This window comes from Crocuta crocuta, unplaced genomic scaffold, assembly GCF_008692635.1.
Source record: "Crocuta crocuta isolate KB4526 unplaced genomic scaffold, BGI_CrCroc_1.0 scaffold2010, whole genome shotgun sequence".
NCBI lineage: Eukaryota > Metazoa > Chordata > Mammalia > Carnivora > Hyaenidae > Crocuta > Crocuta crocuta.
Window position 1 is genome coordinate 25260 of NW_027530612.1, and position 25240 is coordinate 50499.

Sequence of the window (25240 nt, forward strand, 5' to 3'; positions counted from 1 at the left end):
CACAACCCTAAGATCAAGAGCTCAAGGTTTAACCAACTGAACCACACAGGTACCCCAAGAAAACCACCTTCTTAAATCTATATCATCTTCTGAGAGGATGAAAAAAAATGAGAAAAAAAATCTGATAAAAGTATGACATTGCACCTACAAATAATAAACTGGAGAACATTTGGCATGTTGTTGTTTGTAATTTCCAGTTTTATTTAATGATTTTCTTTCAATCACTCAGCAATTATTTATTAGATAGCTAAAATGTCATAGGCTTAAGAGATCAAAGATAATGTTATGGCTCTTAGGGAATTTACAATCATGTGGGAAAAAAGTTCTGGATTAGGAACATAGGAAAGAGTTAAACTTCTTAAAGATGACATACTACTGGGGTGCCTGAGTGGCTCAGTTGGCTAAGCATCCAATTGATTTCATCTCAGGTCATGATTTCGTGGTTTGTGGGATTTAACCCAGCATTGGGCTCTGCACTGACAGCCCAGAGCTTGCTTGGGATTCTCTCTCTTCCTCTCTCTCTGCGCTTCCTCACTTATACTCTTTTTGTCTCTCAAAAAAAAAATAAGATAAACTTAAAAATAATGACATATTATCTTGAAATTTAAAGGAGGATTTTTTTCTGGTGTTTGTTGTATATTTCCTATCTTACATGGCTATCTTATTCATCATAGCAGGACTGAGAAGCATACATAACCATGGCAGGGTGTCCTTCTGGTCAGAATAATTTTCAGTATCAAAATATGTCCATATTCTAGAAATTGTTCTCAAGATTTTGTTGGGGCAGACATTTTTAGTTCATTAACTATTCTTTGGACCAAAGACTCTGTGTTAAAGATTTCAATGGTATACATTCAGAGTGTACGATATATAAGTTATCAGTCCTGTTGCTACAAATACCTAATGTTCATAAATTCTAAAATTATTCTAAGGTAAATAAAATGTATTAAAATATTTGAATTTATAAAGTACTATTATCTATCAATCAAAAATATTTTCCTATTGTTCCTTATAAACAGAGAGGAGTTCATTCTAACCTCTTTCTGTAACACAAACTATAGACTTACTCATTCTTTCTGTGTGGTACCTTTTGCACAATAGTTGGCAAACTCATTTTTTATCTGTATTGGGGGAAAATTTGGAGGGTGGAAAGAAACTTTGGAGACTGAACTGAAACTTTAAAATGAGATGTACGGTCCCAGCTTTGTCATTAACAAGCTAAGTGACCATAGATCAATTATTTTATTTCCTAGATTTTGATTTGTTCATGGGAAACCTGATAGGATTGACTGAGATATCGGTTAGAATGTTCAGCTATTCTACTGGGTGTGTCTTCCCCTCATCAATCATTTATTAGGCTCATTTGGGTAATGATATACTTCAAATTCTGGTATTAAATGTCAATAAACAGACAATGAAGAAAACTTTTTCTCTTCTTATGAAAACTACAGTGCCTTCAAGAAGTATGAAATTCATCTTGTTTTTATATTTTAAAAGATATTTTATATTTCGTTTGGATTACAGAAAATTTGATTATCTGATGTTGTGGCTTTTATGGTTTCTTTTGGAGGTTCTGAAATAATGTTAAAGGGATAAAGGCAATATGTAGTTACATGCTATTTTGTCCACATACATCATTAAAAATTTTACAAAATCCAATATACATTATGTACAACTGAACGTCTGACTTAAACTTCAATTTTCAGAAATGAGATAAATGGAAAACTCAGGACAAAGTTGTACTTTGAAATGTTCTAACAAGGGGTCTAATGATGAAAAAAATAAGTGTATTAAAGTTTCAAGCCTGAAAAAAAGTGAAACTATATTTTGCCCTGTGAAAGACATTCTTAAAAAAATGAAAAGGTAGGCCACAGATTGAGAGAAAATATTCTGAAACACGTGTATGACAAAGGACTTGAATCTAGAATAACAAAGATCACTTAAAGCTCAACATTAAGAAAACAAATAGCCACATTAAGAGCTAGGCATAAAAGGTGAACAAACACCTCATCAAAGAAGGTTATCAGATGACAAATAAGCACGCATACAAAAAGATACTCAACATCATTTATCATTAATGAGTTGCAAAATAAAACAATGACATACCACTACACACCTATTAGAATAGCTAAAATCCAAAATACTGACAATGCCAAATGCTGGCAGGAATGTGGAGCAATAGGAACTCACATTCATTGCCAGTGAGATTGCAAAATGACACAGCCACTTTGGAAAACAGGTTGGAAATTTCTTACAAAGCTACACATAGTCTTACCATAGATCCAGTCATTGCACTCCTAGGCGTTACCCAAAGGAGCTGAACTCATGTCCACACAGAAACCTACACGTGGATGTTTATTCATAATTGCCAAAAAAACAGAAGTAACCAAAGCGTCCTCCAATAGGTGAATGGATAAATTGGAGTACCTCCATACAATGGAATCCTATTCAATAGTAAAAAGAAATGGGCTATCAAGCCATGAAGACATAGAGGAACAGCAAATGTATATTGCTAAGAAGCCAATCTGGAAAGGTTACACACTGAATGATTCCCACTACATGACATTTTGGAAGAAGCAAAACTATGGATACAGTAAAAAGATCCGTGGTTGCCAGCAGTTCCAGGAGGGAAGTGGGGGAGTAATGAGTAGATGGAGAACAGGGGATTGTTAGGGCAGTGAACCCAGCTTGTAGTATACTGTTCTATACTGTAGTTGCAGATATATGACGTCATGCATTTGTTGAAAGCTACAGAACTATTCAACACAGGGGCGCCTGGGTGGCTTAGTCGGTTAAGCGTCCGACTTTCCGACTTTCGCTTAGGTCATGATCTCACGGTTCGTGGGTTCGAGCCCCGCGTCGGGCTCTGTGCTGACGGCCAGCTCGGAGCCTGGAGCCTGTTTCAGTCTGTGACTCCCTCTCTCTCTGACCCTCCCCTGCTCACGCTGTCTCTCTCTCCTAGAAGTAAATAAAACATTAAAAAAAAAAAAACTATTCAACACAGAGTGAATGCTAATGTAAACTACTATGATTTTGATTCATAAATTGTAACAAATGCATCACACCACTGAAGATGTGAATAATAGGGGAGACCGGGCAGGGGGATATATGGAACTCTCTGTACTTTCTGCTCAGTTTTCCTGGAAGCTTAAAAACTACTCTAAAAAGGCAAACCATGAGAGACTCTTGAATGCTAACAAAAACTGAGGACTGATGGATGTGGGGGGGAGGGAGGGATGGGCATGGAGGAGGGCACTTGTGGGGATGAGCACTGGGTGTTATGTGGAAACTAATTTGACAATAAACTATTTGTAAAAAAAAAAAAACTACTCTAAAAAATAAAGTCTATTAATTTAAAAAAAAGAAACTACCACAAGCTTGAAGAAAAGCAAAACTATTTTAGTTGCTATTAATAATGGCCCACATCTTTCTCTTCCACCTGTGCCTATATTGATTTTAATACTCTTTAATTGACTGATAATTAATTTCACATTGATTTTAGTGGATATCTTTCCAAAGGTCATGAATTGGTTTAGAATAATATTTCTCTATTAAGATTTCTCTTTATTATAAGCATTGATTTTGGACTATAATCTTTTAAGATTTATAAACTCAAAAGCAATGAATCATTCATTCTCATATGAGATGTTAGATTTTTCCCCCCAAAGGCAAGAGAAATATGAAAAGAGCATGTTTATTAAAATAAGGAATTAATACAGGACCAGAAAATTATTTACCTGTTGGTAAACATATAATCTTTGTTAGAGAATCAGAAATCAAGTGACTAAACATTTTCCTAAACCAAAATTAGAGAATCCCATCAATGCAGAATTGGTCGATACATATTATGGATGGATTCTGTAAGACTAAATCAGTTATAATAACTTCTGTAATGTGCCATGGATTATTTACAGTTTTGTGATAAATGATAGGTATTTTTTAACTGCAAAACAAACAAAAACACCACAAAGAAAACAACATACACACACACGCACACACATTTCCACTATTTTAGCTTAGTAGGTATTTGCTGTATAATATACAGCAGCAGTTCTCAGCCTGCTTTCCCCAATTGATGCATAGGACAGGTGATGTTTGGAGGAAAGACATGATCATCCCATGTTCAGATTTTAAGAATGCATTGCACAGTTGTGGTAGAGCAAAGTACTACAAAAAATTTCAATCACCCCAACTATGGTGTGTCATTAACTGTTGCTCAGAGGAGCTGTAAAAACAGGTTTTAACTCCAATCTTTCCAAACAGGTAGGTACATGTCATTGAAACTAAATGACCACAGTGTTAGAAACTTACCCTTCTTTGTATTAATTCTTTTTAAAAGCTACACAATTTCCAAACACAAGCATTTTAGTTATTATCAGTAGATATGTTGGGTCTCGCCTCACTCCTGTGTAGCGAAACCTCAGTGGAGCCCTGCTGACTTGGAGGGTATGCCCAAAAAGATCTGCTGAGTAAAAGTAGCCAAGTTCCATTTATAATTCTTTTCTACTTGTGATGCCAACACTCTGCTTTTACTCTGAAGAGGAAGAGAAAAACCTGTACAGTGGTAGCTGATGGAAAATCTAATTAAAGCTACCCTGGCCACCCAGGGAATTGTGCAAGTGCTTCTGGGAGCAATATTTCCTTTCCTCTAGCCTTTTGAATCTATCTCTATATTACCAAATCACTGAATTTTATTTAGACGACATGACACAAAATCTCCAAATTCCAGGGTTTCAGAGCTATGATTAATCATGTAATCCTAACTCTGGTCATTGTCACTTTTAAAATATGCAAATCTGAATTAAATATTAATAATCTTAGTCCAAAATAACATTTATGTAAAATGTATGTTTAAAACAAGAGGATACAACAACTGATCAATGAACAGCTATAAGTTACAATGAATTCCTAGAGACATAAAGATTGGTATTTAGGTGATGAATACTGAACCGCTTTGCATTTGCAGATCGCCTCACCTAAAATGCATGCCTTCACTGCATTCATTGCTCTGCCTAAAGAAGACTTTCTCCTAAGGCTTCTTTACCCTTCTCTGAAGTGGTTCCCGCCATCTTCCCAGCCTGGATCTCTGTCTACCCCTTACTCTCCTTAGGTGGTCTCCAGAAGCCCATGTTACTCCCTGACTTTTTTTTTTCACATTTCTGTGTTTATTTTCCTCTCTCCGTAGGATATCATAATCAAGTAGGCAATGGCCTAGTCTAACTTCTGTATTCTCAGTCCCGGTCACATAGTGTATGTTCAGTACTTGTTAAATTAAGTTAAATGTTATCCGCAGCACAAATGTCTTTATCCCAAAAGCTTAGCTTATTTTATTAGTATGATCTCCTCAAATATAGGTGGTTTACTTTAAAAGATAATACATCATTACCACAAAACAGATTTATTTGGCCTTCACATAGTCTTGAAAAGAAGATAAACCTGAGATCCATTAACTAAACCATACCTAAACTTTTTGAAAATTATTTTAATGATGAATTTAAAATTATACCTGAGGGCAGTTTTTTAAAGACGGTGATCTGGTTGACAGGAACTCAAGGCTATTGATACACTCCAAGCCTCATAATGGGTCTACGCTGAGTTGTCACTGATTTCCTTAAATCTCTGCACTTGAGCTGGGAGTTTTTAATTGACAGAGACAGCCTAATGTCCAATGCTTCCAATAGAACATCACTATCTCCCTCCAGTTTCTTCCCACTGTTGCTCCAAGGAGCTCACGAGCCTCCCTGGTTGTTAAGATACACTACAAAGCTTAGCAACGTGGTAACATTCCTTAGGGAAATCTGAGTTCCAGAACCTCTCCACCCCACCCCACGTTCTTCTCAGAGCTCCGCTTACCCACAGATTGACAAAACCCCACGGCAGCAGTGACTTTTCTGTTTCAGACATACAATAGTGTTGAATCGAATGAAAGAGAAAGACAAAAAATTAAGAGCAATTTATTGATACTTCTCCCCAGAATTCTGCTTGAAGAACACATACTATGCAGATATAATCAAACTTCTCACCCAAAACTATGGAGAGAAAATGTGGGTCATTTAAAAGCTATCCCAGTCATCTTGCTTGGTAGTCAGCGTGTCCACTTGCTCAACAGTGTTGAAAACAAGGTTAAATGCTAATTAAAAGTCATGAAGAAACATTAAATAATACAGTTAAAGTCATAGCATTCCTTGTCAAAAGTGAATGTGGAATCATACATAGTAATTCCATACATGCACACACACATGTGCATATACACACATGTGTCTTTCAGCTCTCAGGATTATATATACTAGTACTTCCCAATATTTTTCTTATAAGACATAATTTCATGTCTTATAAAAGCCACATATGATTTTTAATTTCTAAATCAGTCTCTGAAATCAATGTAGATAATTTCTAAAGGGCAAATACTAATTTAACACAATTTAAGGATACAGCCTAATTCCATCTGGGTTTTTTTTTTTTGTCTTGTTTTTTTAATTGGCCCCAAGAATTAAAGGCTAAATAACTCCTCTTGCCTATAGCCCATTCAGGATTTGTGCCACACTATTTTACTGTATTTTATGGATAATTCAAAGGATTTTCTAAGGTACATTTTGAGATGTCATGCTATGTTTTGTATCAGTTGGGAATTTGTTTTGCACAGTGAGTCATAAAGACTTATTTCTCCCTCACACGAGAGAGTCCAATAGTCCAGGGATGGTATGGAACCTCCATGGTGTCATTTTAGGCCTCGGCTTGTTCCACATTTTGGTCCCTCTTCCTTGATATGTGGCTTCCCTACTCGAACTCAACTCTTATCCACGCTGGTTCCTGAAGTCCCAGTCACCCAAATGGCTACTATAGTACAGCCATCAAATGCATAGTCCAGGCGGAAAAGAAAAGGAGAGGGGGAAAAGTGCAGATAAAGACATATGATGGTTATGTGCTCCCTCCGTAAAAGCCTCTCCGTGAGTCTCAGACAATAATCTGGGTTCATTGATCACTTCCAGCTGCAAGGGGGGGATAGAAAATTAGCTTCTTCACAGGGCATATTGTCACTGATTTCTAAACTAGGGGCTCAGTTACCAAAAGAAGAGTGAGATAAGGTATATTGGGTTGTAAACAACAGTTTCTACCACAGATCCTGACATTTATACCTAACCCCTGTGGAAGAGGTTTTGACATTCTGTGCAGTTGCACCTTTCATTAGAGACAGCGAAGGGTCCATTAGAGGGAGACACACCCCTGGCTATGTAACATGGTTCTGTTGTATTCCCTTTAGGAAGACCTATGGGACCATCCTTGTCTCATTACTGGGAAAAATGATACAACTGGTTTCTTTGGGCACAGTTTGCAGTAATTCTGTCAGAACCAAGGGACAGAGGTTGCTCTGCTGTCCTCACTCAGGGCACACATATATCTTTATTGCCTTGGTAACAAACAGACTGTCAGTCCAAGCCAAAGGTAGAAAATGGATGGAGAGATTTCTTGGAATATATGCATACATATTTGAATGGCAACTAGTGAATTAAAAACACCGTCTGTGGTAGTCATAACAGGAAATCTCCCAGGTTGTTCACTGTCCACAGATATTTTGAGTATTGTTATGGGCTGAATTGTGTCCCCCTAAATTCCTATGTTGAAGCCCTAACTCCCAATGTGACTGTATTTTGTGATAGGACCTTTAAGGAGGTAATTAAGGCTAAATGAGGTCCTAAGGGTGAGTCCAAATCTAATAGGACAGGTGTTCTTTTAGGAAGAGGAAGAGACCCCAGAAAACTCTCTTCTCTCTCCCTCCCTTTCTCTCTCTCTCCATGCACAGATAAAAGAAAGGCCATGTGAAGTCACAGCAAGTAGGGGTCTGTCTACTAGCAGGAAAGAGACCAGAAACCAACCTTGCCAGAACTTTGACCTTGGAATTCTAGCCTCCAGAATTATCAAAAGATGAATTTCTGCTATTTAATCCACCCTATCTGTGGTATTCTGTTATGGCAGCCCTAGCACATTAATACACATGTGAATATGCAGAACACTCCATCATGTCCATTTTCTCCGTATACAAGCAGTGTGGCCACATGTTGGAGCTGTGAATGGATTAGACCTGTTCATTTTTATCCTCATTTTGCATTTTCTATAAGAATCCCACTGGTGTCAGCTTAACATATAAGAAAGTAATGTAAATAATTCATGAAAGGTAAAAATGTAATTGAAAACAATATAAGAATAAAACCCATTTCATCTGGTGTCTTGCCCACTCTATACTTTGTTCTGTCAATTTTGGAAATAATGATTCAGCCCTAAATTTGCAACAAGTATCTGCATTCTTAGAAAATAGTACTTTGTGATCACCAGAGCATAACAAAAGTACTGATGTAAGTGGAATAGAAAGAATTCTAAATTAGCCTCCACATTTCCTCCCACTAGTGTACATACCCTGTATAATCCTCTTCCCTTGATTGTGGGCACTCTGTGAATACAGTGGATGTCACTCTTGTGATTAGGTGACATTCTATGGCAAAGATGAAAAGATTCTGCAGATATAATTCAAATCCCTAATCAGAATTGCTATAAGTTCATCAAAAAGAGGTTGTTTGGAAGTGGGTCTGACCTAATTTTTTTAATGTTTATTATTTTTGAAGGAGAGAGAGAGAACGTGAGCAGGGCAGGGTCAGAGAGAGAGGGAGACACAGAATCTGAAGCAGGCTCCGGGCTCTGAGCTGTCAGCACAGAGCCAATCGGGGACTCAGAACCCAGGAACCGTGAGATCATGACCTGAGCCGAAGTCGGACTCCTTACTGACTGAGCCACCTAAGCACTCCTGACCTAATTTTTAAAAGGAGATTTAGGCATTTAGGCCTTCCCTAAGATCAGACAAGCTTTCCTGCTAGCCTTAAAGAAGCAAGCTATCATGAGTTCTATCATGAGCTGCAAGGAAATGAATCTGTCAACAACCCTGAGAGCTTGGGAGAGGACCCCAAGCCAAAGCTGAGACCACAAACTCAGCTGGTACCTGGACTGCAGTCTTATAAGAGCCTATTCTGAGGCCCCAGCTAAAGTTAAGCCATGCCTACACTCCTGACACACGGAAACTGTGGGATAACAACTTGGTGGCGTTTTAAGTTGCTAAGTTTGTAGCAATGTATTAGGCAGCAATAGAAAATTAATACAGTAAAACGAAATTTAGGAAGAATATTCATAGTCCATACATAATCATAAAAACAGTATCTATTTCATGCAGCCGACTGTGATCTCTTCAAGTGAGGCAGGTTGTGGAGATGGTTCACAGGATTCCATCATAAAATGTATCCATGACTTCTTGGGGTTGTGTTACAATTCTGGGCTGCCTGTATGTCCTTGGGCAGCAAGCCAAGCAAGTTGAAATTCAACTGGTGGTGTGGGAAGTACTGATTGTTATCAGATATGTCCCTCCCAATTGGTTGGTATCCATGCCACACTAGTTTTTTGATATTTTGAATATCATCTCTCATTATCGGACAATTCCCGTCTTCTTAATTTTAAGAGATTATCTACAATTGTCCAATCAAACCAGTTCCTTGGGAGAAGTGATTACTGCCTCCACTTGAAATTTAAAATTTTTCAGGTGGCAGCTCATTGGGAGAGCAGTGATGGTCCAGTAAAAAGAACCAGGAATAGAGTTAGGGCACAAGTTAGGCCAGTGCAGCACCTCACGGTGTTTTCACAGCTTCCTAATAATTCCAAGACCCATGACAAAACCCGTTACAATTCCAGGACTTTTCGGCTTCAACACACTACTGATAACATCAGTGATACAACCCAGAGGCTGGGTTTTCTTTGGACCTATCTGATAGGGGGGCACCTGGGTGGCTCAGTCAGTGAAGTGTCTGACTTCAGCTCAGATGATGATCTCCAGAGAGATGTCATGGGACACAGGCTCTTTCCCTTCCCCCTTTTCCTGCTCCAACAGTCTTTGCCTGTATGTTTTGTTCTCATGGTGCTAGGGGGCTGTTGCCCTTCCAAGCCTGTTATCTGGATTCCATAAAGAAGGAAGCAACCTGGAGTCAGCAATTATGAGGAGAAAGCAGCCATTTCCCAGTCATCCTCAGCAGCTTTTGTTTATGCCCCTGGGCCAAGACAGTGTCACACTGCAGTCTCTGTCCCATGGAAGGTTGATAATTGTTGCATTTTAGCCAGACCTATCACTGCCCTGAACAAATACTGGGGGTCAGTCAAAATGGAAGGCATGTGCCACAGCCCTGAAGGACAAGAATGGGGTCCTGTGAGGAAGACAGGGCAGCCAGGACAAGCCCCTCTGAAAAGGTGATATTTAAGTTGAGACCCTGAGCAAAGTACCCAGTTAGGAGGGAGGTGTTGTCCAGTATTCAGCAATCAACATTTTAATTTGAAATGTAAAATTTATTGTGGTCTCCTCTGTTTTTCATTATACTGGAAATTGATTATCTATTATAAACTTAGTTCCAGATGTCATTCCAGCCAGGTTAATCCTGAGAAAAAGAATCTAGAATATTATTCTGTCATTGTGTCTCCTTGTAAAGAAAACTGTTCAAAGCTCCAGGCAGCAACTCCTACCCAATCCTAACTTGAGCATAATTCAAACAAGGAGACATTCCCAGGTTTGGTTGCCAAATTCCACTTTCACTTGATTCAGGTCAGCATGTTTAGATAAGAAGAAGTTAATCCCTCCTCTAACTTCTATACATTTATATCTCAAGCACAGACTCAAAAACATAAACCTATATATTATCTCCCAACTTATCCATCAAATATTGTCATGTCCCTAGAAGAATTAAGATTTTCCCATCAAGGTCAATTCTGGGGAAAATGGTGGAGGAGGAGTATCCTAAATGCTCATCATCACAGAGATAAACCTAGATAACACCCACAGCAGTGTAAATAACCCAGAAAGCAACCCAAAGAGTGGGGAGACTCTCCACAGCTAAATGTAGAGAAGAGGCCACATTGAAGAAGGTGGAAAGGGCAGAGATATGGTTAGGAGCCAAACTGACCAGCAAGAATGTCCGTGGGAGGGAAGGACACCATGGGTACAGAGGGGAGAGAGGAGCAAGCCCCACACCAGGAACCCTAGGCATGAGTGACCCACACTGGGAAGACAAATCCTTATAAACATGTGGTTTTGAGAACCACAGGGTTTAACTTCCTGAATTTTTATAATCAGTGGAGCTTAACACCTGGAACTTTAATATTTAAAGTTCAGCAGACTCTGCCAGAGGGCAATAGAAACTGAAAACCTCTCCTTAAGTAGACAGCACAACAAACATCCCTGCCAGCATACAAGTAGCAGTTTGAAGAATGCCTGGGGGTTAAGGGAGGGAGATTTGTTTACTAATCTCAGAAAGTGTGCTGGTGGGATAGGGATCTTTGGGAGACTTCTCCAAGAACAAAGGAGCTGGTGAGCACACAGCCCAGATACACAGACACCTATGGGAACCAGCACAGTGCAAACATTCTCCACCTAACTTGCTAACAATGTGCCCCACCCAATCCCCACTCCCACGTTCTCCTGCAGACCTACACCTCCAACTTGGCCTGGGTAAGAGTTTTCCAAAGTGGCTACAGGTCCCCTCCCACATCAGACTAGCACAAACTTTGTGACCACAATGTGCCTCACCTCTGGATTCTCCTGTAGACCTGTTGCCCCAACACACCCTTGGCAGGGGTCCATCCAGTGTGGTACCACGAATGTGGCAGTGTGCAAAGCAGCCCCGAAAGGGGCCAAAGCACTCCAATACCAATACCAGGGGCCATTTAGGATAGTTAATATTTGATAGACAAGCTGAGAGATGATATATAGGTGACTTCTGCCCTGGGGAGAGGAGAAGAAAACCACATGCAGTAGTCTGACTGTGGCCCCAGCAGTGAGGTGGGGGCAGACACCTGGTCTTACTTCAGGCCCTGCCCACCAACAGAAGCTTCTCATAGAACAACACAGGGAAAGTGCCCTACAGTCTGCTGTTACTGCATCTCTAGCAAACACCTGATCTGACCCAACTCAAGCACAGGGTGGTCCTAGATTGGCCCATTAACAAGATCAAACACTGCCCACAACAAACAAAAAAAGCCAATGCAGACGAATGGACTGAAGGCAAATGTGGCTCAGTGACACAGCAGCGTGCACACAACACACATAGGAGGCACCCTGAAATGCCAGGTTCTGCTGAGCAGAGACGATTACACCATAAGGCACTGCAGGACCTCTTCATAAGGCCACTAGCTAGCAGGAGATGCAGCTGACTTTCCTAAAATATAGAAACAGACACACACAGTTTGACAAAATGAGGAGACAGAAGAATGTCCCAAATGAAAGAAAAAAACAAAATCACAGAAAAAAAAAAAACTAAATGAAATGGAGATAAATGATATGCCTGATAGAGATTTAAAGTAATAGTCATAAAGATCCTCACTGGACTTGAGAAGAGAGTGGAGGACCTCAATGAGACCCTCAACAAAGAGACTGAAAACGTAAAAAAGAACTCAATAATTGACATTAAAAATATACTAGAGAGAATGAATAGTAGACTAGAGGAAGCAGAATGGATTAGTGACCTGGAGGACAGAGGAATGAAAAGCAATCAAGCTAAACAGGAGAAAGAGAAAAGCATAATAAAAAAGGAAAACAGACTGAGGGAACTCAGCAACATACAACAAACAAGCATAGTAACATTTGCATTCTAGGAATCCCAGAAGAAGAGAAAAGAAAGAGGGTAGAAATTTTACTTGAAGAAGTAACAGCTGACAACTTTCTGAATCTGGGGAAGAAAAACAAAATAAACCCCAGGAGGTCCACACCAAGGCACATAGTACTCAAAATGGCAAAAAAATAAGTAGTTGATAGAGAATTCTAGAAGTAGGAAGATAAAAGAAAGAATTATATGTACAAGGGAAAACCCCATAAAGTTTTGGCTTTTCAGCAAAAACTTTGCAGACCAGAAGGGAGTAGCATGATATATTCAAAGATACATTCAAAGCATATATTTTATGCTGACAGATAAAAACTTGCAACCAAGAATATTCTACCCAGCAAGACTATTATTCAGAATAGGAGAGGTAAAGTTTCCATTACAAACAAAAGTTAAAGGAATTCATCACTGCTAACCCAGCCTTACAAGAAATGTTAAAGGGGACTCTGAATGGAACAGAAAGACCATAAGTAGGAGTAAAAAAGATAGGAAGCACAAAAGCACTAAAATCAAGTATATCTATAAAAATCAGTCAAATGACTCATAAACTAAAAGGATGTAAATATGACACTATATACCTGAAACACGGAGGTGGGAGGGAGGAGTAAAAAATCAAGTGCTTTTAGAATTGGTTCAAATTTAAATGATTGTCAACTTAATATACAAACCTAATGGTAACCACAAATGAAAAACCAGTAATAGATATGCAAAAAATAAAAAGAAAGGAATCCAAGCATATCACTAAAGAAAGCCAGCAGAGGCGCCTGGGTGGCATAGTTGGTTAAGCATCCTTTGGCTCGAGCCCCTCTTTGGGGTCTGTGCTTACAACTCAGAGCTTGATTGCTTCAGATTCTGTGTCTCTCTCTCTCTTTGTCCCTCTCCTGCTCACACTCTGTCTCTCTCTCTCTGTCAAAAATAAATTAAAAAATAAAAATAAAATAAAAGAAAGCAAACTGTATGAGAAGAGAGCAATAGAAGAAAGGAACAGAGAAGAATTACAAAAACAACCATAAAACAATGAACCAAATGGTAAAAAGTACATACCTATCAATAATTACTTGGAATTTAAATGGAAAAAAGTAGTCCAATCAAAAGACACAGGGTGACAGAATGGATAAGAAAACAGGACCCATCAATAATCTGCCTACAAGAGACCTATTTCAGACCTAAAGACACATTCAGATTGAAAGTAAAGGGATAGAAAAGCATTCATCATGCAAATGGAAGTGAAAAGAAAGATGGCATAGCAATACTTATATCAGACAAAATAGACTTTAGAACAGACTGTAACAAGAGACAAAGAACACTACATAATCATAAAAGGAATAAAAGGAATAATCCAACAAGAAGATATTGCAATTATAAATGTTAATGCACCCAACATAGGATCATATATAAATATATAAAACAGCTATTAAAAAACATAAAGGAAGTAATCAGTAGTAATACAGTAACAGTAGGGGACTTTAATACCCCATTTACATCAATGGGCAGATCATCCACACAGAAAATCAACAAGGAAACAGTAGCTTTGAATGACACATTGGAACAGATGGATCGTTAACAGTTATATTCAGAACATTCCACTCTACAACAGCAGAATACACATTCTTTTCATGTGCATCTGGAAGATTCTCCAGATTAGATCACATGTTAGGCCACAAAACAAGTCTCAACAAATTAAAAAAGATTACAGTCATACTATGAATCTTTTCTGACCACAACACTATAACACTAGAAATCAACCACAAGAAATAAAATCTGGAAAAAGTACAAATATATTGGGGGGGGGGGCGAGGCAAATAACATGCTACTAAACAATCACTGAGTCAGCCAAGAAATCAAAGAGAAAATTAAAAAATACACGGAAAGAAATGAAAATGAAAACACAACAGTCCCAAATCTTTCAGATCGGCAAAAGCTATTTCGAGAGGAAGATTATAGCAATACAGGTCTACCTCAAGAAGTAAGAAAAATTTCAAATAAACAGCCTGACCTTACACCAAAAGGAACTAGAAAAAAAAGAAAAAACAAAACCCAAAAACAGTAGAAGGAGGGAAATAATAAAGATTAGAGCAGAAGTAAATGAAATGGAATCTAAAAAGACAATAGAACAGATTAATGAAACTGGGAGCTGGTTCCTTCATAAGATCAACAAAATTAATAAAATTTTAGAAAAACTCATAAAAAGTAGAGAAAGAGATGGAGTTCCTGGGTGGCTCAGTCAGCTGAGTTTCTGACTTCAGCTCAGGTCATGACCTCATGTTTCATGAGTTTAAGTCCTGTTTCGGGCTCACTGCTGTCAGTGAGGAGCCCACTTTAGATCCCCTGTCCCCCTCTCTGCATCTCCCTTGCTTGTGCTCTTTCTCTCTGAAAAATAAATACACATTTTTAAAAAAATGACAGAGGACTCAAATAAACAAAATCAAAAATGAAAGATGAGAAATAACAACCAACACCACAGAAATACAAAGGATTTTAAGAGAATATTATAAAACATATGCCAAAAAACTGGACAACCTAAAAGAAATGGATAAATTCCTAGGAACATATAAACTATCAAAACTGAATCATGAAGAAATAGAAAATTTGAATATACTAATTAATAGCAATGAAATTGAATCAGAAATTTAAAAAATCCCTAACAAACAAAAAGCCTAGGACCAGAGGGCTGCAAGTGAATTCTACCAAGTGTTTAAAGAAGAGTTAATACCTACTCTTCTCAAACTCTTCCAAAAAATACAAGAGAAAGGAAAAAACAAAACTGGAGGTGTCAAAATCCCAGATTTCAAGATATATTACAAAGCTGGAGTAACCAAAACAGTATGGTACTGGCATAGAAACAGACATATAGATCAATAGAACAGAATAGAGAGCCCAGAAATAAACCATGGTTATACGGTCAATTAATCTTTGACAAAGCTGAAAAGAACAGGCAGTGGGGAAAAAGTCTCCTCAACAAATGGTGCTGGGAAAACTGGGCAACTTTCTTACAGCATACACAAAAATAAACTCAGAATGGATTAAGGACCTAAATGTGAGACTTGAAACCATGCAAATTCTAGAAGAGAGCACAGGCAGCAATTTCTCTGACATTGGTCATGGCAACATTTTTCTAGATATGTCTCTTGAGGCCAGGGAAACAAAAGCAAGACTAAACTATTGGGACTACATCAAAATAAAAAAACACCACTGACAAAACTAAAAGATAGTCGACTGAACGGGAGAAGATATTTGCATGACATATCTGATAAAAGATTAGTATCCAAAATATATAAAGAACTTATAAAACTCAACACCAAGGAAACAAATAATCCAATTAAAAATTGGCAGAAGATATGAACGGACATTTTCCCAAAGAGGACATACAGATGGCCAATAGACACGTGGAAAAATGTTCAACATCATTTATCATCAAGGAAATGCAAATCAAAACTACAGTGAGATATCACCTCACACCTGTCACTAAAATCAAAAACAAAACAAACAACTGTTTGTAAGGATGCAAAGAAAAAGGAACCCTTGTACACTGTTGGTGGGAATGCAAACTGGTGCACCCACTGTGGAAAAGAGTATGGAGGTTTCTCAAAAACTTAAAAATAGAATTATCATATAATCCAGTAATTCCACTACTGGGTATTTACCTAAAGAATACAAAAATACTAATTCCAAAAGATATATTCTCCCTTGTTTATTGCAGCATTATTTACAACCCAAATTATGGAAGTAGCTCAGCGTTCATTAACAGATGAATGGATAAAGAAGTAGTATATATACCAGGGCACCTGGGTGGCCCAGTCGGTTAAGCATCTGACTTCAGCTCAGGTCATGATCTCACGATTTGTGAGTTCGGGCCCTGCATCGGGCTCTGTGCCGACAGCTCAGAGCCTGGAGCTTCCTTCAGATTCTGTGTCTCCGCCTCTCTCTGCCCCTCCCATGCTCATGCTCTGTCTCTCTCTGCCTCTCAATAATAAATAAAAACATTAAATAAAAGTAGTAGTATATATACCATTTATATATGTAGATATTGCAACACCATGGATGAATGTAGAGGTATCATCCTAAGTGAAATAAGTCAGTCAGAGAAAGTCAAGTACCATATGACTTCACTCACATGTGGAATTTAAGAAAACAAATAAAGAAAGAAAAAAAAAAGACAGATTCGTTTTTTTTAGGATTTGATTCTTTTTATTCTTTTTTTTAATTTATTTATTTTTACAAATACTTTATTGTCAAATTAGTTTCCACATAACACCCAGTGNGACAAAGAGATTCTTAACAATAGGGAACAAACCTCTGGTTACCAGAGGGGAGGTGAGTGTGAGGATGTGAAACAGGAGAAGGGGATTAAAGAGTGTATTTATCACAACGAGCACTGTGTAATGTATAGAATTGTTGAATCACTGTATTATACAACGGAAACTAACATTACACTGTATGTTAACTATACTGGAATTAAATTTTAAAAAGATTATCCATAAAATATTAATTGTTCTAAGTGCAATATGATATCTTACACTGGATATTTGACTATAATAAAAGGCCTAGAATGCATCTTCTATGGGGATTATCCCACTCTTGGGTTTTTTCCTTCATGCTTAACTGTCTACTGGCTAGCTCCACTTAGAAGTCTAACAGGCACCGGAGAAGATGGTTTGTACTCAGCCAAATAATAATAACATAGTAATATCATGTATCAAATACTTTTTTCAAATCAGAGTCAGTGTTGTGTTGAGTACTTTATATGGATTCTCTCAATTTTTACAACTCTTTGAAGTAGATGCTATTCTTATTAGATATTTTAATTCTCATTTTATACAGGACAAAACCGAGGCTTGGAGAGGTTGAATGTTCTCAAGGACGTGTGGTCGTGGCCTAACTCAAGTCGGCCTGACTAACACAGCTAATGATTACCTCTAAAACTATTTAAAGCCCTGTACACTATGAGTAACTTGGAAATGTGATACAAACACTTAGAAATGTGTTCTCACATTCTAATTCTGTTCTGGGGGTTTTAACATCTAATACCTTTAAGGAAGCCCTTTGCACCAGGCTTAGACACGAAATGTGGCTAGTCCTCAATGAGATGTGCTCTAAGTATATAACATATATGGAATGTTGAAGACCTATTAGAAAAATAAAATAAAATAATTAATAACTTTTAGCATTCACTATGCTTTTAAGTGATAACATTTTGAATATATCAGTTATATAAAATTTTATTAATATTAATTTCATCCATTTCCTTATACTCTTTTTAATGTGGCTACCAGAAAATTTTAAATTGCATGTGTGGTTCACGTTACAGTTCTACTGGACAGCACTGCTCTTTCACATTGAGGAGGGCAAAAACCTTCTACTTCTCACATGGATTCTCTTTGGCAGGTATTGACCCTTAATATTTCAAAATTGAACACGAACAAAGAGAGTCCTCTTCACTGATACCAGATTTCAAGCTGATCTTTGGAGTTTAAAGAAATTATTTGATAACTGTTACAACAGATGTTTCTGATACTATAGGCTTGATAAAGGCTTTCTAAATTTTCTAGGGAAAGAAGTTGAGCTAGGGATCAAGGAGACATGTTTCCAAGCGTTCAGTATTAACTAAATTCCTTAATATTAGCTCAATAACTAGGGATTCTGCATTGTATAAAGGAGAGCTGGAAAATACAACATACCTTTAGATTGGCTGATATCTAGTGATTTGGAGACAGCAAGAACATTGCAGAACAAGTCCATTTTTACTTAGTTTCCTTTATCGTTTAAAAATAATTACAAACCAGTGCTCTTGTTTTACTGGATGAATTAGGAAGCCACTCACGTTCATAACTTCTTTTTTGGTATATATATATATATATATATTTTTTTTTTCATAATGGGAAGGAGACATTTGAAGAATACTTGCATGAGTTCCCATAGGTCAGGCTTCTGTGCGCCACAAATGTAGATGACTCTGAACCAGGAGATGCAGAGGAGGCTCAGAGGAAGCACTGAGGTTGGCAAAGGAGTGATGGTAGATTACCACGTTATTGTGAGCTTCCATGCCTGCGACTCACATATCTTTACCATAGTTTTCATCGGAGAGTAAGGAAATAGTGAGTTAACTCTTAAAGGTTTCATTACTTTAATAATTCTTATTAATTTTTATTTCAGAATAATTTTAGATACATAGAAAAATTGCAAAGATAGCACAGAATGTTCCTGTATACTCTGCGTCCAGTTTCCCCTAATCTTCCATGACTGTGGTACATTTGTTAGAACTAAGAAACCAACATTAGTACATTACCATGAACTGAACTTCAGACTTCACTTTGATTTCAAGTTTTCCCATTAATGTCCTCTTGTTCTGTTTCAATATTCAACACAAGATGTCACATTACATTTAGGACAAGCTGGGATATGACTTGTCCAAGGTAGGGATTATGGATTTTTATGACAGCTCTGCTGATGTAAAATTGATATACAAAAAGCCTGCACATATTAATGTATGTAATCTGAGGTGTTTGGACATAATGAAGACACCTATTAAACCATCATCACAATCAGAGTATTAGACTTATTTATCACATCCAAAAGTTTCCTCATTCTATTTTTGTTGTTGTTTTCATGGTAAGAACATTTACCATGAGAAATACACTTTTAACAGATTTTTAAGTGCACAATATAGTAGTAGTATTAGCCATAGGCACCATGTTGCACAGAGTTTTCTAGAACATATTCCTCTTCCATAACTGAAATTTTATACCCACTGAGTAACAACTCCCCCTCATTCCTGCAGCCCCTGGCAACCATCCTTTTAGTCTGCTTCTGTGAGGTTTTTTAACATTTTTTAATTATTTTTTTTTTTGAGAGAGAGAGACAGAGTGCAAGTGGGGGAGGGGCAGAGAGAGGGAGACACAGAATCAGAACAGGCTCCAGGCTCTGAGCTAGCTGTCACCAGAGAGACGGATGCGAGGGTCAGTCTCACAAACCATGAGATCATGACCTGAACCAAAGTTGGTGGCTTAATCAACTGAGCCACATAGGCACCCCAAGTTTGATTTTTTTTTTAAAAAAATTTTTTAATGCTTTATCTGTTTCTGAGAGAGAGAGAGACAGTGTGAGCAGAGGAGGGTCAGAGAGAGAAGGAGACACAGACTCTGAAGCAGGCTCCAGGCTCTGAGCTAGCTATCAGCACAGAGCCCAATGCGGGGCTTGAACCCACAAACTGTGAGATCATGACCTGAGCCAAAGTCGGACGCTTAACCAACTGAGCCACCCAGGTGCCCCTGATTTTTAAAGAGACCTCATAGAGTGGAACAGCAATATTTGTCCTACTGTGACTAACTTATTTCACTTAGCATGATGTCCTTTAGTCTCATCCACACTGTTGGATATAGCAGGATATCCTTTTTTAGCGCTGAATAATATTCCATTGTATGTATATATGACATCACATTTTATTTATCCATTTATCCGTCAATGAACACAGAGGTTGTTTCCTTGTTTTGCCAACTGTGAATAAAGTTGTTTTAAAAATATATAATCCCTACTTTGGACAAGTGAGAAGATTCCAGAGTGATAGGTCCTCTCATCTCACCCTGTCTCAGTGGCACACTACAGGAAACTAGCTCATTAGATTAGCTAGTAAAGATCTTAGAAATGAGGGGTACCTGGGTGGCTCAGTTGGTTAAGCATTCAACTCTTAATTTTGGCTCAGGTCATGATCTCACGGTTCATGGGATGGAGTCCCACACTGGACTCCATGATGACAGCACGGAGCCTGCTTGGGATTCTCTCTCTCTCCCTCTCTCTGCCCCTCCCCCACACTCTCAAAATAAATAAATAAAACTTTTAAGAAGTATCTTGAAAGGGATAAAAAAATTAATGTGACATAGAAGAGGTATGTTTTGAATAGTCATGTGACAAAAGGGAAAGAGACTGGACAGAATGGCATATAACCTGCTGACCAGGAGAAAGTGAAGGGGTTGCCTGAGGAGGGCAGTAGGCCCCCAGAGTGAGTGCATGGGCCAGGCTGGGGCAGGCTGGAGTGTGCATCTCTCTTCCATACTGGGTGGGAGCCTCTGAGCACTGGGGCCTGTGTCTTCCTCATCTTCCTACTCCTCCCTGTGATTTGCACATAGCAGCTCAGCGCATACTGCATGGTGGATGGCTGAAAAGAGAATGTCCTAGAGAAAAATCTGATAATAGCATACAGGTGGGTGAAGCCTGAGAAAGGCAAGGCCGGGGCAAAGGGAGGAAAGGCCTTAACAGGAGAATTAAGGAGACAGGGAAAGAACAGGCAATGACAGAAACAGAGGCAGAGAGGGGGAAGAGCCAATTAGTAACGGACAAGGAGAAAGGAAGCAAGGAAAATTGCAGAGGTGGTTTCCGGGTGCGAGTGCTACTCTTGGTTCAGACTTGGAAGTCTGCTTTCCCGGAGCGAGTAGGCGGTGGAGAAGAGAGAACAGAATGCACAGCGAACAGCCGCCATTTATCATCCTTCATCTATGCCAAACTTTTCATCTCCATCATGGCATCCTATCTTTAAAATATATTGTGAAATAAGGATTACTATGTACACTGTAGAGAATAGGAAACGGACACTCAGAGCGAGGATGCTATTTGCCCCGATAGCAAAGCTGTTATAACGAGATTGCCAGATTCCAAACCCAGTGCTGTTGCTTCCCACTAGCAGATCCTGAGCCCTCACAGGCCGTGGGGTCTCGGCTCTGCTCAGCCAGTGAGAACTGAGAATGCCATGTGCCTGTCGCTCTGAAAGTGCCTCCTGAGGGCGGTTCAGGGCTTTATGTGACTCACAGCTTTCTCTGTATGGTGAGAATTCCACATGGTGACGAGCAGGGCCATGGGGCCTTGCACAGAGCTCTGACTGCCAGCTACTTGTGACTTTGGACTTAGGCACTTTGCCACTCGACATTGATATTTTGTATGGAAGATAGTGTATTAAATAATGTGTATTTATATACCACATCCTTCTTCCCCCATGGTCTACTCCATAAGCTTTGAGACTGCATTGATCTTGTTAAAGCCGTGGGCACATCCCAAATGTCTCCTGCTCATAGCTGCTCTGGCGCTGCAGACTCTGTGGGGACTGGGGACTGGGAAGGCCAGGGCGTGGTGCAGTAGAAAATAGGAACAGGGAGCCTGAGCAAAAACCTTGTTCAGCAAGCATCTGAGTTAAAGTCAGAATGAAGTATGTAACATGCACACATTATTTAATATTCTAACTTACACACAGGACATCTGTGACCCAGACAAATTCAGAGAGTTGTACAAGGTCACACAGACCTTGTCAGAGCTGGCACTCTAACTCAGACTTATTGAACTAACACTCATATTCACAGCTTCTGGTTCATGCAGGAAGTAAATGTTGCTCAGGTCTCTGCAGAGTGATTCACAGTATCAGCCAAGATCAATGATGGATGTGAAAGTGCCCCACACACGGTAAAGCAAGATTAGGTGTTACTGTGATGTGCTGAATTTGATCAAAGGCTGCAGACGATACAATTCAACAGGCTTAGCTACAGGCCAGAATAAGAGCTGTGACAAAGAAACATATTTACTATGAAGAGCATGGATTTTGTAGTCAGATAAATGTTCATTTGAATCCTAGCTCTGCCAGTACTAGATGTTTGGCCTTATGAAATTATATAACTTTGTTTTGCATTAGACCTTCAAAGGATAAAGGATAATAAAATCTACTAGATAAGGTCTTCATGAAGACTGAAAAAAATGGTATTCAAGAAGCAGAAAAAGTGATCTTAAAATTTGTATGGAACCACAAAAAACCTTGAATAGCCAAAGCAAACCTGCAGAAAAATAACAAACACAGAAGTATCCCACTGCTGACTTCAAACTAGACTACAAAGCCTCAGTAACAAAAATAGTATGGTACTAGCATAAAAAGAGACACATAAATCAAGGGAACTGAAGAGAATGCCCAGAATTAAGCTCCCACATATACAATCCTCTAATATTTGACAAGGAAGTCAAACACACCCAATGGGGAAAGGATAGTCTCTTGAATGGTTGGTGCTGGGAAAATTGGACTAACACATGCACAACAATGAAATTGGACCTCTATCTTACACCACTCACAAAAATTAACTCAAAATGGATCGACGACTTAAACATGAGCTTGTACCTACAAGATAATATAGGGAAGAAACTCCTCAACAATGGCCTCGGCCATGATTTTCTGGATATGACACCAAAAACAAAGGCCACAAAAGCAAAAATAGACAAATGAGACTATATCAAACTAAAAACCTTCTGCACAGTAAAGGAAACCATCAAACAATTAAAAAAAATTAAAACTTACAGAATGGGAGAATATATTGTAAATCATATGTCTGATAAGGGATTCATATCCAAAATATACAAAGAAGCTCAATAGCAAAAAGCCCCCAAACAACCCAATTAAAAATGAGCAGAGGATCTGAGTGGACATTTTTCCAAAGAACACATAATGCATAGGTACATGAGAAGCTGTTCCACATCACTAATCGGGGAAATGCAAATCAAAACCATGATGAGGTATCAACTTAAATATGTAGCATGGCTGTGATCAAAAAGACAAGAGACAAGTACTGGCAAGGATGTGTAGGAAAGGGAACTTTGTGCATTGTTGGTGGAGAGGTAAATTGGTGCAGCCACTATGGAAAACAGTATGGAGGCTTCTCCAAAAATTAAAAACAGAACTTCTGTATGATCCAGAAAGTCTCCTTCTGGGTATTTATGCAAAGGAAACAAAAACAGGTCAAAAATTTTCTTCAATTCTATGTTTAGTCTTGGAAGTCATTAAAATGTGAATACTGGTGAAAAAAAGATACATGCACACACGTGTTCATTACCTACAATAAATATTTACCAGTATTTACAATAGCCAAGACATGGAAGCAACCCAAGAGTCTCTCTTTTTTTTTTAACTTTTTTAAAAAATATTTTTATTTATTTCTAGGAGAGAGAGAGAGAGACAGCGTGAGCAGGGGAGGGTCAGAGAGAGAGGGAGATACAGACTCCGAAATAGGCTCCAGGCTCCGAGCTGGCAGTCAGCACAGAGCCCGACGCGGGGCTCGAACCCACGAACCGCGAGATCATGACCTAAGTGAAAGTCGGACGCTTAACCGACTAAGCCACCCAGGCGCCCCGCAACCCAAGGGTCTCTTAATTGATAACTATATAAAGAAGGTAAGGTACATAGATAGAATAGAATATTATTCAGCCATAAAAAAGAAGGACATTCTGCCATTTGTGACAACATGGCTGGAATTTGAGGGCATTATGCTAAATGAAATGTCAAAGAAAGACAAATGCTGTATGATCTCACTTATATGTGGAATCTTTAAAAACACACACACACAACAACACAACAATTGAACCTATAGATAACCAAGAACAGATTGGTGGTAGCCAGAGGCATGAGTAGGAGTAGGGATCATATTATAAATATTACTGTGCAATTTGCTCTCTGCACTTACTATCAGATGTGGTAGGAAGCATGTGTTTCACTTGTTTACTGCTGCTTAAGAAACTACCCTAAAGCTTTAGTGGCTAAAAGCAAGAACAAGTTATTTTTTTCTCATAATCCTGTAGGTCGACTGGGAGGTCATGCCAGTTTCACCTGGGCTCACTCAGGTGGCTACGTTTAGCTCAAGGGTGGGCTGGACTAGAAGATCCGTCACGGTCTCACATTGATTTCTAGAGCCTTGGTGTTGGCTGATAGGTGGATGTTTTGGTTCTAGACCACATGGCCTCTTGCCATCCGGTGGGCTACAAACAGCTCCTCTACCTGGCAGTTTAAAAATTAATGATTCAATAAATTACATTGCAAATAAGCACTTAACCATCGTAGTTGCAAATCCCTTTTAATGCTCTTTGCTTTTCTATGGATATTTTATCTATCCAACTAGATTATAAATTTCTTAAGGAAGGAGACTTTTTAGATAATTTCTTTGAAGATCAAGAAGCACTTAGCGTACAAAGTGTCTTGCACATAGATTCATTCATGCATGCATGCATTTACCCATTTATTTAGTTATTTATTTTAGTAGGCTTCATGCCCAGCAAAGAGTCAAACATGGGGCTTGAACTCATGACCCTGAGATCAAGACCTGAGCTGAGATCAAGAGTCGAATACTTAACCAACAGAGCCACCCACACGCCCCTACACATAGATGCTTTTAAATAAAAAGCTTGTTGACTGATTCATAACGTCTTCAAGAGTTAACCTTAAAATGCCTATGTGAGCTGGGCTGGTCATATAAATATGTGAACCATGTAGAGCACAAAATGAGATGGAGTGGTGTGGACAACAGTAAAGTCAAGAATGCAAGAATGGTCTTTAGAGAAATAACATAGGCAAAAAAAAATCATATCTATTAGCCCCATTCAGTTTAATAAGTGACAACTAGATAAGCATGTTTCAAAGTCCACATGCCCTCCACGTCAGAATCACGTGGGAGGGAAGCATGGTAACAGTGCAGCTTTATACAATCACTAGAAAAGCTAAAATGAAAAAAGTAGATAGTATCTAGTGTTGGTAAGGCTGTGGAATAACTCTC

General features: G+C 38.7%; 1 protein-coding gene across 3 annotated transcripts in view; it reads right to left on the reverse strand.

Moving 5' to 3' along the window:
* Window positions 1-25240, reverse strand: part of CUNH4orf17 (chromosome unknown C4orf17 homolog) — an 88373-nt gene that overhangs the window by 23945 nt on the left and 39188 nt on the right. Inside the window, exon 1 of one of the 3 annotated variants that reach the window (XM_077768047.1) lies at window positions 5507-5747. The exons of 1 other annotated variant lie outside the window; for it this stretch is intronic. The gene's annotated coding sequence lies outside the window, so the exon portion shown is untranslated. Of the gene's footprint in view, window positions 1-2275; window positions 2296-5506; window positions 5748-25240 lie in introns of those variants that run through there. One more of the 3 variants, XM_077768049.1, reaches the window with a different exon arrangement.